Here is a 17740-nt window from a genome sequence, read left to right on the forward strand (position 1 = left end):
CCATATGTAAAAAGTTATAATAAGCAATATATAAGTATTCCAAAGCTACCATTCACTAAAATATGAATTTTCTTTTTAATATGAATGGCCCTCAGACTAATTTAAATTGATGGTAAATTGCAAGTGGCCAAATTCAAATTCAGTTAATTTCCAAACAGAATTCTCTGTACAGTAAATATTTTCCTCTCCAGGTTTAAAGTATGAAAAGTATTTATAACTTTGCCTAAGTTCAAGGGCATTATTTTTATAACCATGTACTTTGCAGGTTAAAATAGCCCTCAGTCAGTTACTTTAAGAACTGACTGTCCTCTACACCAATTATACTACTAGTAAAAATTGTATCACTGGAATTGTTTTATGACTGACTGGGTCAAATTCTTAGGTTTTTACATATAGTGATCCAGAAGGTTAGAACTAGCAACTGTGTTCAGCTAATGGACATTCTTATTTGTGATAGCTAAGTGTCCCATAGAATTTGCATCTCCACAGAATCACAGTATATGTTACAGAAAAATGGTGGAGTCAAGCCCTACAAATTCACATAGGATCTCCCTTAATGACACATTAGTGGAACACAGATAAAAATCCATTGGTTCAATGAGATAGTTTTCAATTTCTGTAACTGAGAATAGTTCTGTTCCATAAACAACTTTGTATGGAAATTTCCATGTGTCAAGATCTTCAGTGGATGACTGACACCACAGACGTACACTCTATCTCAGACAAACGATTAGTACTAACTTTTTCCCAGTACCTACATCCAGCATTGGATATATAAATTGGGCCTTGAGAGTACCACCAGTAGCTAATAAGAACAATGACTAAAGAAGAAAAGAAGGACTGACTGAATATAAACAGTCATGGAGGAAATCAATCCAGTAGCAAGCAACAGTGACCACTGAGTGATAAGGGATACATAGTATGCACAGTGTGGAAAACTGGGCAATGTGGGGGTTCCTGCCAGACAGGATAGGGTGAGACTTGAAACCACAACTCTCTTCACACTGGCAAATAAGTCTATACTTATGATTTGCTTACCTATAAAATTGTTCATTTAATATATTTGAATCATGGTTGACCATCATTAAGGGAAAATGAGTAAAACTGGGCACACATGCTTATATATATATATGCATATCAATACCAGAAACAATAACAGTATTTATATTGTCTTTGCAACTTTATAGCAAAATTTTCTCCTTCCAATTTCTTCTTCCCTGAACTATACTCACATACCCTGTTCAGCATTATTTGAAGAGTATCATCCAATTAATTTCAATTTATGTATATAAGAATTGATTAAGATTAATTACAACCAAACGTATGCCAAGGACAGGAATAGGATTAAATTATTCCAACTTGAAAAATAATAATTATCTTTGAATAGGATAAATGAAGATAGCAAAATCAAGAAGCTGGGACATAAATGAAATATTATTCTACTAAGTCATCAAATAATTGATCAGATAAATAAAAGCTTTTAAAACATGAAACAGTAGTTTAAATTTTAAATTTTTCAAATTAGCAAATATACTTCTTTAGCAGCATTTGGGATTAATTTACAAGTAACATTGCTCAGATACTGGACATGTTGATATCAAAATACTTCTAAAATTACAAAACAGATATGAAAACATGAACTTAAAACTGAATATACTTTCATATATAGGTATCTTTGCATTTATATGGTTCAAATAATATTTTTCACTAGATAAGGAAAACATTATTTTCTTTTACAAGAGTTAATAGTCTATAAATTTTATGTATCAGAAATTGGAATTCTAAACAGATAGATTTATTATTGTTTCCTTTCGATGCATGGCAAATGTTGAAATAGTTGTGCTTCACTTTCTAAGCAACTCCATTTATGCACTCATGTGTTCGGTTGTTGAAGTATTTCCATACCAACAAGCTATGAGTCTCCAGTGCACAGAAACTCTGAAAGGAGTAAAATGATGATGGTGTGCTTTTGGCCAACAATGTTGAATGAATTGTGGAACGTTACTTAAAAGATTTATTGTATGATTGAATTTAGTTGACCCCTGACTGATTTGATCAAGCAAAAAAGGGAGAAGCTTCAAATTAACAAAATTCAAAATGAAAAAGGAGAGATCACAACAGACATAAGTGAAATTGGGAGAATCATCAGGACTTATTTCCAAAACCTCTACTCCACAAAACTGGATAAAGTGGAGGAGATGGATAAATTCCTAGACACATACCATCTATCAAAACTAAACTCAGAGCAGCTTAATCACCTCAACGAACCCATCACACTCATGGAGATTGAACAAGTAGTAAACAAAACCTCCCCAAAAAGAAGAGTCCAGGACCAAATGGCTTCTCAGCTGAATTCTATCAAACCTTCATGGAAGAAATCAAACCAATCTTTCTAAAACTGTGCCACACAATTGAAGAACAAGGAAAGCTACCCAACTCCTTTTATGAAGCTAGTATCACCCTAATTCCAAAACCAGGCAGAGATGCCACAAGAAAAGAAAACTATCGGCCTATTTCCCTAATGAACTTAGATGCAAAGTTCCTGAACAAAATCCTTGCAAACCAAATCCAACAATGCATTAAAAGCATTATCCATCATGACCAAGTGGGATTTATCCCAGGAATAGAAGGGTGGTTCAACATACGGAAAACTGTCAATGTAATACACCACATAAACAAGGTTAAACAAAAAAACCACATTATCATTCCGATAGATGCAGAAAATGCCTTTGACAAAATGCAACATCACTTCATGATAAAAACGTTGGAGAGAATTGGCATGGTTGGTTCATGTCTTAACATAATAAAGGCAATATACAAAGCTCTGAAGGCCCAAATAATACTTAATGGAGAGAAACTGGAGGAATTACCATTAAGATCAGGAACAAGACAGGGTTGTCATCTCTCACCTCTGCTTTTCAATATAGTTCTGGAAGTCCTAGCTCAAGAAATAAGACAGGAGAAGGAAATAAAAGGGATACAATTTGGAAAGGAAGAAGTTAAGTTAGCTCTATTTGCTGATGACATGATTGTATATGCAAGAGACCCGAGAGACTCCATCCCCAAACTCCTCAAGGTGATTAACTCCTATAGCAAAATAGCAGGATACAAAATCAATGCACAAAAATCAGTAGCATTTCTATATGTAAATGAAAAAGTGATAGAGAAATAAATAAGGGACATAGTCCCATTTTCAATAGCAAATAAAATAAAATAAATAAAGTAAAATACCTTGGAATAACATTAACCAAGGAAGTGAAAGATCTATACAACGAAAACATAAAAACACTCAAAAAAGAAATTGAGGAGGACTTGAAAAAATGGAAAGACCTCCCATGCTCCTGGATAGGCAGAATTAACATTGTGAAGATGAAAATCCTACCAAAGGCAACATATAGATTTGATGCAATTCCAATTAAAATCCCTACAGTGTTCTTCACAGAGATAGAAAAAAATGATCTCAAAGTTCATATGGAAAGGCAGAAGGCCACGCATATCCAAACATATCCTCAGCAAAAGAAATACCTCTGATGGCGTCATCATACCTGATCTAAAGCTATATTACAAAGCCTTAGTAATAAAAACAGCATGGTACTGGCATAAAAACTGGAGTGTAGACCAGTGGAATAGACTTGAGGATCCAGGCTTTGGGTCAAGCAACCATAGCTACTTGATATTCGACAAAGGCCCGAACAATATAGGCTGGAAAAAAGACAGCATCTTCAACAAATGGTGCTGGACAAACTGGATAACCACATGCATGAACTGAAACAATCCTCACATTTCACCATGCACTACACTCAAATCCAAAAGGATAAAAGACCTCAATATAAGACCAGAAACTCAAACACTACTGGAAGAAAATTTAGGAAGCACTTTCCATGATATAGGAATGGAAAAAGACTTCCTGAACAAAACCCCAGTAGCTCATGATCTTAAACAGCCACTCAACCATGGGATCACATGAAGCTGAAGAGTTTCTTTACAGACAGCATACAATAAACAAAGCCAATAGATTACTCACAGAATGGGAGAAAATATTCGTGGGTTATTCAACTGATAGAGGCCTAATCTCTAGAATCTACAAAGAACTCAAAAATCTAAACAGTAAGAAGTCAAACACCCCACTCACAAAATGGAGCAAAGAGCTGAACAGGCAGTTTACAGAGGAAGAAACACAAATGGCAAACACACTTAAGACAATGTTCATCATCCCTAATCACCAGAGAAATGCAAATTAAAACAACTATGAGATTCCATCTTACCCCAATAAAGATAGCAAACATCAAAAAATCAAATGAAAATAAATGCTGGCGAGGATGTGGAGAAGTAGGAACACTCATCCACTGTTGGTGGGAATGCAGGACGGTACAACCGCTTTGGAAAGCAATATGGAGACTCCACAAAAAGCTGACTATAGAGTTACCAACAGACCCAGTTATTCCTTTACTGGGCATCTACCTTAAAACCTTCAAACCACAGGCCAGAGAGATTTGCTCAACCATGTTTGTAGCAGCTCAATTCATAATACTAAGAGCTGGAATCAATCCAGGTGTCCATCACTAGAAGAATGGATAACTAAGATGTGGTATATCTACACAATGGAATTCTACACAGCAGTAAGAAAAAAATTAAACAATTAAATTTGAGGAAAAATAGTTGAACCTAGAACAGATCATTCTCAGTGAACTTACCCAATCACAGAAAAAAAATCGCCACATAGTCTCACTCATCTACTGCACCTAACCTGAATCTACCGAAGATACTTTATATACCCAGCAAGCACCTCATGGACTAGACACTAGGATGGCGGGAGAGGGAGGGCATAGAAGGGGTGGGAAACACTAATCTAGACTCAAACAGCAGTGGTACCATAAAATTCTACTTCCTAAAAGGAAGACCAAATGGTTGAACCCTCACCAGGCCCTTATAGGAAACACCTGAACCACAAGATACTGGAGAGGGTATGATCAATCTAACCTAAACCTTCTACATCTTCCCTCTCTCCCTCTCCCTCTCCCTCCCTTTCTTTCTCTCCTCTCTAACTCTTGTATGTTAGTGATATTCTTCCTCATTTTCTTAGTGGCCACTGACCTGTGACTCCCAGTACCAGCATGGGGCTCTCATCCACAATGAGCTTTTGATCAGAGAAACCTACAAGGTTTCCTAAAAGAATGACAGAATTCTGTCAGAGTACTTGATGACCCACCAAAGGTTAGTGGTAAGACCTTATTGCTGAAGACTCCATATGCAGCCGACAAGTAAAATGGAACGGCATGGCCGGAAGCCAGGAGAGAGTCAGTCCCCAGAGAGTCAGCATGTCTAGTGCCAGAAGGTGCTACATGGGCAACTGGGGGAAATAACTAATATCTCTCCAAGCAACTCATGGTCTAACCTACTTAGCAACAAATAACCGGTTGTGATGTCCACACAAGTGCAATAGTGGCACACAGCCATGATGGGGAACGAATTATTCTTAATTTGGCTAACTGATCCCCTCAGTGGTATGGGAACCATAGCTGGAGCTGGGAAACAAGTCAGAATCATATCCAAATATAAACCCTCTCTCCAATATCAAACTACCATCAGTCATGGGGTACAAGAGGGCCTACACCTATTAAACTCTCTATAAAAAAAAGTAAGGGTTATTTCATTTGTCCTGGAACTAACTTACTCTCTGTTGGATAATCTGCTTCTCTTTTTCAGATAGATGCAGATCCTAAGGAGAGAGCCACCCATCATACCTCAAAAGGGCCCCAGGTGAAACAAAGAAAAATTAGTGAAACAAGCAAGGGTGCTGTTTTCCTGATGAACCAGATACCAGCACAAAGAGGAATGAGATCAACACAGAGAAAAATCAACTCCTACCAAATCAGAGACCCAGAGCCTCAGAGGCCCCCAACACCTCATCACTGAAGCAGACCAAAAATGAACCCAACATGGCTCAGGGGAATTTTGTGGAAGAGGGGGTGGAAAGAATGTCAGAGCCACATGTTGGGTCAGAATATGCAGACATTTATCGTACCAATAACTGTGGGCTAACTCCATAATGCACGACCCATATACCTCAACTAGGAGGGGCTAGGTCATGATGAGCCTAATAATGGTACCAAACTGCCTGTATTTGCTGAATATAAAACTAATAAAAAAATAAATTAAAATAAATAAATAAAAATCAAAAAAAGAAAATAAGCATAATTGTCAAAATAAATAATCAAAAACCAAAATAATGACATTTTGATTTACTCACTATTATCATGTAAATAAACTGAGTTTGAATCATCAAAGTAATTGTGAGAAATTGTTACCTTGTACGTAACACAATAACTCTGATGGTACAGAGCATTGGGAGCTTGCTATGGTGCCTGCCATTTAATCACAAGGAGGGTGCTTCTGTATTACAGTGATGTCAGAATTATAGGGCACAAGTGTCTCATAAAGTGCATGCACTACACTTTTGCATTCAAAACAGACTTGGTATTAGATGAATTTGCCTGACCTAAGCATCAGGGAGGTAGTTGGAGCTTGTTTAGAGTGGTTTCAGTTAACTTAAGATGTTCAGGAAATTAGGCATATTAAATGTGTTTTATGTGTACAATTTTTTTAACTTATGATGGTCACTAGGACATAACTATGTCTTAAGTTGCGAAACATCTTTTCATAGATATATTATATATGAATAAAACTACAGTTAAATTTGGTTCATGCAAAGCTGGAGGCTGAGAGGTTCCATGTGTGCAGTTGAAAGTGGCATCCATTAGTGTAAGCCCACAGATCGGAGGATGTTCTAATTCTTGATCTAAGGCCAAAGGCTTGATAATGGGGAGGGGTATATTTGTATAACTCCTAAAGTCAGAGGCCTGAGGACACTGAGTTCTGGTTTCCCAGGGTAGGAGAAGATGGGTACCCAGCTAAATACAGAATTCTAATGACCCACCCACCCATGTTGTTCATGGAAGATTTGTCCAAGAAGATAAGTATTCACTTTGTCCAGCAACGTGTCTAGCAGAAAGCCATCTTAACTCAAATATTCACTGAATTTGAAGAGGTTGAGCTAATAGGTTTTCTTCCTTTGAACCAGTCTCTTTCTGTTACCTACTCATGCTTCCAAACATCACGCCTCCTGCGTGAAGCTACTTTAACACGAGTCTTTTCTGAGCCTCTGAACACTAAAGAGGATAGACTGCCCAGGTTCTATCTCCTACAGTCTTGCTTCTCTCTGGAAACTTGAATGTCTGTTGATTCTTTTACCTCTTTGACATATAAACTTTCCGTGTGTGTGTGGGGGGGGGGGTGTCTGTCTGTCTCTGCCTTGACTTTTGTCTCTATCTCATCTGTGTATGCTTGTACATATCTTCTTTTCTTTTCCTTTCTTAATTTTTATATACACTATTCTTCTGGTGAGGTGTTCATTTTGGTTTTTGTACCTTTTTCAGTAACTACCGTCATGAGTCTACTTTAATTCTAGCCACCTTCTCTTAGTACATCTTAATAAAAAACTATATATTATCATGTTTCTGTGCTGCTATAAACATCACTGGGACTTTTAACTCATAAAATTCTTGAAGCTGCATAAAGCCAGTTCAAAATTTATCCTTCTCATTAAGCTCTTTTCCTTTGTATACAATCAATTTACTGACCTGTATGCCCATTTTACAGTATGCTTCTTTTGTGGCCCTTATGTTGTTTAAATATCTAATTTTTACTTGCCTTCTCTACATTTTAATTTTACATCTATTTCTGTTATTGAATAAAGTAATTCTTTTTAAATTATTTTACTGTGAACTTTAATGTATGAACATATTGAAAATTGGTCATATTCCCATTGAGTTACTCTCTTAATGATCCATCTTCCCTGCTCCTACTCCTCTGAGGGCTCAGTTAGGTATTACCAGTAGTCACTGAAGAGTGAATCTCTGTGGTGAGGACAAAGCCTCATAATACACTTTTCTATCCTGTGGCTCTTACATTCTTTCTGCTCCCTCTTCTGCAATGTTCCCTGAGTCTTGAAGAGTATCTTAGAACTATCCTTTCGGCTGTGTCTTATTTTCTGCTTTGATCTGTTTTAAGTCTCCTCAGTACCTTCTGTCATCTGCCTGGGAGGTTCCCAGGCTAGCAGTGAGAGCAGCCTTCATTCTCTATAAGGCTTCCTGGGTCCTGGAGAGTGTGATAGAGATGAATCCACTAGTGCTAAGTAGGCTGCAAGTACTAGGAAGACTCAAGACCCAACAGAATGATAAATTACTTCTTTTAATGCTATGTAAAACTAGCTATTAACATTTCATATGCTTTAAAAAGTAACAGAATATTTTAAGGGACTGGACAGATTGCTCAGTGGTTTAAGGCACTTGCTTACAAAATCTGCTAGTCCCAGTTCAAATTTCCCCATGCCCAGGTAAAGCCAGATGCATAGAGTTGCACATGCATCTGGAGTTCATTTGCAGCAGCAAAAGGCCCTGTTTTGTTCATACCCACACACACCCTCTCTCTGCTCACAATTAAATAAAAAAATTAAAGTAACAAAAATTTTAAGTAATATTTTATAAGTGTTTGATATATATTTAATCTTTATATATCACTATATTCTTATAAAATTAAATGAATAGAAAAATATAAAAACTACAAATGATGATAGAGTTATTAAAATATAGATTTTTTGAGGCAGAGTTTCCCTTTTGCCCAGGCTAAACTGGAACACACTCTATAGCCCCAGGTTTTCCTCAAAGACAGAGTGACCCTCCCACCTCAGCCATGGGAGTCCTAGCACTAAGGCTGTGCACCACCATGCCCAGCCTTGGCTCAAAACTTCATTGTTCCAGAAACTGGATCACATATACTGTCATTTAGTTAAATTAAAAGCCACCCATATAAACTCCTTAAATTAATCTTTTAATTAAAATTTTTAATAATTTTAAGAAATTATTTTATGTTGAATAATAATAATGATCTACTGGGGATAGTTTCATAAAATGAAAATAATTATCAGTAAATAATAAAGTACTCCAATTAAAATAAGCTTCACAATTTAGTATGTTTCTAATAAATTTACTAATATTGCTTGCATTTTTAAATTTTATTTTTATTTAAATATTACCTTGTTTACAAAATTTAATGCTACTTCAAAAATATATGGTATAGCACAGTTTCAAAACCTAAACGATATACACACAAATATAGATCAAGCATATGAAGAATATGTGATAGTTTATCACTGCTCATGTTGGTATAAATATCAGTTTATTTTATTTATTTTTTTAATATACTTTTAAATTATTTATTTATTTATTTGAGAGCGACAGACACAGAGAGAAAGACAGATAGAGGGAGAGAGAGAGAATGGGCGCGCCAGGGCTTCCAGCCTCTGCAAACGAACTCCAGATGCTTGTGCCCCCTTGTGCATCTGGCTAACGTGGGACCTGGGGAACCGAGCCTCGAACCGGGGTCCTTAGGCTTCACAGGCAAGCGCTTAACCGCTAAGCCATCTCTCCAGCCCAATATCAGTTTATTTTTACTTGATAAAATTCTGTGTAGCTCTTCACATCCAATTCACAAAATTGCCTTTCTTGTTCTTTTTCTTTTGGTAGCACCAAGCTTCCCTCCTCTGTGACCATTAAAACTATATGTGAAGCATGTACTTTCTGTATGATACACACACACACACACACACACACACACACACACACACACAATTTGTATAGTTATGACCAAAACTAAGTGGGAGTTGAAACACTAAGTGAAATCTGGAATTAAACTAGGATTTAAAATACTATCAAGGGCTGGAGAGATGGCTTAACAGTTAAGGCATTTGCTTAAAAGCCAAAGGATCCTGGTTAGATTCTCCAGGACCCATGTTAGCCAGATGCACAAGAGGGCACATGTGTCTGTAGTTCATTTGCAGTGGCTGGAGGCTCCAGTGTGCCCATTCTTTCTCTAATAAATAAATAAATAAATCACATTAAAAATACTTCCAAGTTCACAATTTACAAATATTGGAAAAAAAGTTACATCTAAAGCTAGATGTCCATTTACATTGGCATGGACTAATAACATGTGATACACATACACAATGGAGTTTTATTTAACCATAAAGAACAAAAGTACATTGTTAGCAAGAATGGAAATGGAGATCAGCATATTAAGTGAAATAACACAGATTTAGAAATACAGATATGTGCCCACTCATAGGTGGAATCTAGACATTTCATGTATGTGTATACACACACACACACACACACACACACACAATGTGTATGTATACATACATATATGTATATATAAATAATGAAATAGAAAGAAGCAATGTAATGGAGGGAGGGCCTAAGGACAAAAGAAACAAAAGAAGGTAATGATGGAGAAAAAAGCACAAATATCACTTTTTTTCTCTCATATACTGAATCTAGATTAAATTCTTACATGTATACGAGGATATGAATATGCACTTATATCACATAAGAGCTGAGAAGGGACTACTTGGGTAGCAGAGGGACATAAACAAGGGACCAAAAGTGTGATGAGGGAATACAGGCAAGGCATAATGACATACCGTATGAAAATGTCATGAGGACCATTATTTTGTATGCTGACACAATTGGTATCTTTTTAAACTTATTCTAAGCTTTCCATGAACCAGTACAAAGAGAAAAGCATAAATCGGAGATTATCCAAATGGCCACATTTCTACAATAAGTAGTGAAAAAAAATTTTCTTACAGCATTAACAAAGATTTCAAAGGACTGTTTTTACTTAGTAAATAGCTCTAAATATCAATTCAATAAACCAAGTAGCCACTAAAATAATATTATCTCTTCTAGACAGATCTCAACTTATATTGCAATCATAATGACTATAGGAACCTGCAGTGACCATATATATGTCTTAATATTCTTTTAATATTTAAATGCTCCAAAAATTCAATAAAAACTCCAAATAAACTTACACTTGAAAGATTTCACCATGGGTGGCAAAGATCTTTCAGTACTTGCCAATGTTAGAGAAAACTTTCCAAAGTCAGCTTGGTCTTTACATGAAACACCCAGCATGGGACTTAGACTATTACGAGGCTACATAAGAAGCCATCACACAATAAATAATAAATGAGTAAAAGTAAAAATAAGAATAACTGAAGGAGAGGAAGAAGCTACGTTTTGAGATCTGGAAGGGATAAAAAATGAGTCTAGTTGTAAGAGAATACATGAAGCAAGTGAATAAAGAATAAAGTGATCAAAGCTAGAAGCCATTTCAGAACAGAAATCAAGACGTAAATATCCCCTTGAGTTTGTGTTTTGGATGTAACTGAATGCAATTGGACCTGGGTATCTTTTAGAAAGGCCTCCAAGTCCTGGTGTACTGCCAATTTTCAGAAGCAGATTTTGCTTAAGCCATTCCTGCTCAGAGTTAGGTTTCTGACAAGGAGCATCAGAATCATCTGCTTTACACAGAACAAACAGGCTCAGTATTAGACAGTTGACCTATGCTGTGTGAATTCCTAGAGCTTACTGTAGACATACTTAAATAGAAACTCTAGTTTAAGCTCAAGATTGCTGTCTTAACAAGATCTCCAGGGGAATCTGCAGCACAACTGAGAAAAACTGTCAGAGCTAGTGGTGGGGGCATGGCTTTTAGTCCCAGAAGTAGGAAGGCTAAGGCGGGGGAAGACCTTGAGATGAATGACAGCTGGGCTACATAGTGAATCACTGTCTCCAAAAACAAAACCCAGAGCTCAACACTAAAGGAGTCTTCTAAGAAGCTCCCCAAGGCTCAGGGAACATGGCTAAAGAGGGGACATATAGAATGCAAGAACCATAGGGTAGAAAGGTACTGTGAGGCATTGTCCTCCATACAGAGACTAAATGATATTGAGGATAACCCCACAGTGAATACCTATATCCCATTGAGGAGGACCCTTGGTGGAATGAGGCAAAGGAAAAGGGACATAAGAGAATAACCTGATGGGAATATGGTCAATATGCAGTGTGCTCATATATTAGTTCTCAATTTAGTAAAACACACATATCCATCAACAATAAGAATCAAACAGAAAACCCAGAAAGAACCAGTGACTTAAAACAATGAGATGACCCTGATTGGCTTATAAGAGCATAATAAAATACTCTAAACAAAATTTAAGTTCTGCTGGGGTAACACACCTGGCCAGAAGAAATTTCTCAGAGAAAAGGGTTTATTTCATGCATAAAGATTCTGAGGGAATCTTCATCATGGAGGAGGAAGCTGGCTCACTTCATCATACATCCACAGCAGAAAGTGAACGGCCAGAGTTCAAGCTATCTCGGAACACGTCTTAGGGCTGGATACCAGTGACACACCTCCTCCAGCTGGGCTCTCAGATGCCCCAAGCTAAGAACTCAGTAGAGAACTTAATTATAATTTAATCATAAGCACCAAGGGGGCATTCTCCATTGAAAGCACCACATGAACACACAGACAAGGGGAAGAAAGCAGGGGCAGCGGTTTGTGTCACTGGCCATTTCGCAGCACTGTTTTCTGTTTATGCTTTCTTCAGTCACACTCTATCTTCTTTCCCTCTGGGAAAAAGCTCCAGAAGTTCTCTGACTTTTATCTATTGCAGAGTCAAATTATAGTGAAGGCATGTTATAAATCTTCCAGATGCTTGGTTTGAAGCAAACAAAACTCACAAGAAGGTCTAGGCTAGGGATTGGGAGAAGCTCAGTGTTTTGCATATAGTACTTCTCACAAGCCTTAGGACCAGGTTTCACAGTTCCAGGTCTTGGACCAACTGGTAATCTTCCTAGTCAAATTATCCAGCTCTGGGTTCAAATGAGAGACTATTTCTAAATAAATAAGGTGGAGACTGACAAAGGAAGGCACCTAATGTGAACCTCTTGTCTTTTAGGCACATGCATACACACATACCACCCACACACACCCATACATACAGAGAGAGAGAGTGAGAGTTGCTGTAGGAAAATGGTTCTAGGGTAGTCTGAGATATGAGTTAAGATTAAGATTCCTGCTTTCTGATTAACTAAAAGGGAAATGTTAGGTAGTTGTCTAACATCTTTGAATTTTGGTTTGCTGTATATATCAGGAATAATCAAAAACTCACTGGAAAAACTTAACATGATTACATATAAAGTGCTCCACAGAAAGTTGATCACAAAATAAATCCTCAGTTAATATTGCTTCACTATTTGAATTTATTAGTGTTTATACATTAGTCTTCCCTGTATTTTTCATTCTTTCTTTCTTTATTATTTATTTGGGGGGAGTGAAAATGAGCACATCACGTCCTCCTTCCCCTAGGCATGTGTCCTAAGGACTCTTCCCATTTCCTTACAAGTAGGTGCTCAACCATGTTTACTACTGCTCAATTCATAACAGCTAGGAAATGGAACCAGCCTTGATGTCCCTCAACTGATGAGTGGATAATGAAGATGTGGCACATTTATACAGTTAAGCTCTAGACACATGAGCCACTTTGTGCATCTGGCTTTATGTGGGTGCTAGGGAATTGAACCTGAGCCATTCAGCTTTGCAAGCGTCTTTAATCACTGAGCCACCTATCAAGCCCCTCCCTGGAATTTCTGAAATCAAAGAGGCAACCTTAGGAAATGCATACCTAGTTGTACACCAGAATTAGTTTATACACTTGGTACTACCCCACTAACATTAAACATTTGTTAATTAACTCAGTGCTGTTAAAACATGCCAGGGGCTATAGATTTGGACTGTTTACTTTCACTGGGCAAATAGACCAAACCATATCATTTCGTAGGTTACTGATCATGGCTTTATACAGAAAAAAAAAAACAAAAACAAAAACAAAAAAAAAACTGTACCAGATAAGTACAATATAACTAACCAGCTGCTGGTGAGCCTGAGCTATGGTCAATTAGGTTATTTTCTTATTTTCCACCTTTTTGATAACTGCTATGGGATCACACTATTAACTGGAATCTGTAGAACCTGCTTTGGTTCAAAGTCAGAACTGCCTGAGCTTTGATTTCCTTCTGTGTTGTGTTTCTTTGCTCAAATAGATATTACTACATTTACTCACCATCAAGAATTTTCTTCAATATTACTCCAACTATTGTTCTTTGAATAATATTAAAAGTGTACTTTAAGTACAAAATAAGTTCCTTGATTTATTGATAAATAATTCACCCAGTCTTCAGAGAAAATGAAAGACCTTAATTGACCTAATTCTTCCTTTACCATATACCCAAGGAGTATATAGCAATTAAATTATATGCAAACATGTCAGTACCTCTTCTGTGAAACATTTGTACACCTATGTCCCCAGCCCTTATAATTTTTATTTATTTTGAGATAGGAAGAGAGAAACTAATCAGGCTGGCATTGAACTCACTGTGACACTCATGCCAGCCTGAAATGTGTACCCTTTTCCTTCAGCTTCCGGAATAGCTTTGATTGCAGACTATTGTTATATAGCGATTTCCTCCAAATTGAAACATTCCATCCCAGAGTGAGCTTTGTTAGGAAATTTCAATCTGAAACAGACCCTCTTAAGTCTCAGAACACAAATTTTAGGAATTGTCTGAAATTTAAAAGAATCACAAGATCTTTCCACAGGGTACATAAGGAGTAAGAGCTCCTGGGGAAGAGAGAACCTCCAGCCAAACCAGCTGCCTGCAAGCTGTGCAGTGAATTCCATTGACGCAACATTCCTGCATCATCACCTGGGCTGGTGTGGGCTTTTCAGTGATGGAGCTGCCTTTGAGATACACACACTCCTGTAAATAACCCTCACCCTAATATTTTAACACCAGTATACTCACTGGTGCACTAAACTGAACCTGGGTAGAATAACACCTTTGGTTTATCTGTACTCTGCCTGGGGTGAACAGCTGTTTGGTCACACCTCCAGTAAAAGTTATCATAAATGAATTACATTTGAGAGAGAGGCTGGGGAGATGGCTCAGTGGATAAAGAGATGCAGATCTGAAAGAGGTCCCAGCACACGTGCAGAAACCCTGACGCAGAAGCATGTGCCTCTAACCTCCTGCTCGGAAGGTGAAGACAGGACGATCTAGGGCTCACAGGCTGAACTCTAGGTTCAGTGAGAAACCATCTCAAAAAAACTAGGTGGAGAGTGACTGTGGTAGGTAGTCAATGTCAGGCTCTGGCCCCCGCATTCATACATACATATGTGCACATGCAGCCATGTATGTGTGCCCACAGACATATGAAAGTGCATATCACACACATATAACATGAAGAAAATACTGTGTTATTTCTTATAAAGGCACTCAATGTACTTTTACAAGTAAATAAATACTATGGTGTAAATACATGGCAAGAGAGATTTGCCTGTAGTTCCACATTAAGATAATAATCTATGTTCCTAATTATGTTAAACAAGAACCTCAGGCTACAGAGATGGCTCAGTTTAACATTGAGGCACTTGCCTGCAAAGCTTAATCACTCAGGTTTAAAACCCCAGTACACACGTAAAGCAAGAAGCACAAGGTGGACATGTGTCTGGTGTTTGTTTGCAGTGGCTAGAGGCCTTGGTATGCCCATTCTCTCCTTCTTTATCTTCCCCCTCTCTTTTTCTCTCTCTGTCTCTCTCAAATAAATAAATAAAACATGAGCATTAACCTTCTATCATTTGGTTATATAGTCTCCAAAGTACAATGAAAATATAAATGGACATTTCTGAATAAACCATTTTTACCCTTATCTTCCTCACTTGATAACTAAAGCAAAATGACTCTTCATGGGGAGTGAGGTCAAAGTAAACTCTAACAACACTTGCTTTGAGTTACAATCTTACTGAAAATCTCTGAGACTAAGGAATTATATTTTGCATTGTGACTGGAGTTTTAAGAGATAGATTCTGTAAGATGAATGCAAATGAACTTAAGAGAACAGGCCAATGCAGATATAATTGCTATATGAAAACTACCTTTGCTTCCAGTTTATGGTTTAATTTGAACATCACATAACTCGCTTTCAAGAATGATTTATGTCGGTAATGTCAGAGATAAGCAAATGGCTGCATTAAAGCCACATCATCCTGCAAATAAATATCTTCTTAACATGCAAAACACAAGTACTACATTCAAGCAAAAAATGCTATATGCCATAAAGAGAACACATTGTCCTTCCCCACTCCCAGTTCTACACTTCCTCCATGAATACACAACAGGAGGAGGTGAACCTTCCTCTGCTCTACCAAAGCTCATGCTATATTTTTATGCCTAGCCATAGGAAAGGTATAAGTGTACTGAACCATTAATTTATGTTCCATGCATTTTAATATGTCAAAATTATCATAGAACTTTAAACACAATTTAATAAATTTGTTTTTAAAATACATAATTTTACAAACTCACTTTTATGGCGATACTTGATGATTTGAGACATTAAACTGAATGAAAAATGGTACAATAAAAGTTAAAATGTCAACTTGGAAAGTGGAGCTAAATCAAACAAATCAAATAAGTTCAGGAGAAAAATGTATAAACAAAGTAAGATTACCTAAGATTTCAGTAAAACATGGATTTAGCTGAGAAGACACTTGATAAAGTAAACTGAATGGGAGTGTTTGAAAATGGGCTGTGCTTACCTATAATTAAGTTCTGAACTCAGTGGCCACAAAACACACAGCTCTCACATCAAAGAGATTAAGAGAGTTTATTCTAAATAGCCTGTGACCATAGCCTCAGGATGGAGATTCCGATTACCACAAATTCCATTATCCAACATATTAACAATTACATAAAGGGTTTATAGTTACAGAAGAGAAGGTCATAAACCCAGACACTATCAAATACACTGGTCAAAATACCAGGCATATGGGCTATAGCAAAGCTATAGGTCTCAGATGCTAGGTGATGACATTCTTAGCCTGTGGGCTGGTGGTTTGTTAGTAGATTCAAAAAGGTTCCACCTGATACTCATAAGGATGTTAGGTCAGACACAGAGTTGGACAGTAAATAGCTTCTAAGGGGCTAATGATACTCCAAGGTGATTTAGCTCTGAATCTGCAGCAGTCCATCTCTCCACAATCATAATTCTATCAGGTAATGATCCTGGCTTGATGTATGTCCAGATGCTTTTCAGGAACTTTGGTTCCCAGTTCTCTGAATCTATATTCTCAATTTTTACCCTGCAGTGATGGGGCTCCAGGGCAGTTGGTCATGGAGGTTTATAAGGTGACTGTCACTGGAGACTTCTTAGTGGATAGCAAGACACTTACGTGTCTGACCAGGTCTTCCACTCAAGGAAACTCTTTTCTCCCAGCAAATGCCTGTGTTGTTCTTGTCTGAGCAGTTGCTAGGAGACCCATGACCTACAGGAGAATTAGTTTCATTGAGGAAGTTTGATGAAATACGGAAACAGTCATGTTATTCAGAGATCAAGAGCAATGAGGACAGCATGTCTTGCAGGGAAATGGGGACTCTGCAGTGAGCAGATGGGAGCCACAGGCAGAGGATCAGGAGACCTGTGTATGGTTCATGCTCATTATCTTGTTGCCTTTCCTTAAGAAGTCAGGCAAAGGATGGTATGCATGACTTGGTGTCAAGCATTAGATTTTGATCATGTTTGGTAGTTGTGGGTATGCACAGGCCATATTAGGAAGGAAAGTTTTAACTACATGTGAAAAAAAAATTCAACTGGGTTTCAGGCAAGTTATATTGAGCTGAAAAACAGATGCTGATGTCTCAACTGTACTAAACAACCTTAGTACTTGAATCTCTGAACAGCACAAAAGGAAAGGTATGAAGTCCAGAGA

The 17740-nt window shown here is 37.4% G+C and overlaps 1 protein-coding gene across 1 annotated transcript in view; it reads right to left on the reverse strand.

Annotated features, from left to right (window-relative positions):
• The window catches only part of Malrd1 (MAM and LDL receptor class A domain containing 1), a 771085-nt gene that overhangs the window by 498528 nt on the left and 254817 nt on the right, over positions 1-17740 (reverse strand). The gene's annotated exons all lie outside the window — the stretch shown is intronic.

Source organism: Jaculus jaculus, chromosome 15 (assembly GCF_020740685.1).
Source record: "Jaculus jaculus isolate mJacJac1 chromosome 15, mJacJac1.mat.Y.cur, whole genome shotgun sequence".
Lineage (NCBI taxonomy): Eukaryota > Metazoa > Chordata > Mammalia > Rodentia > Dipodidae > Jaculus > Jaculus jaculus.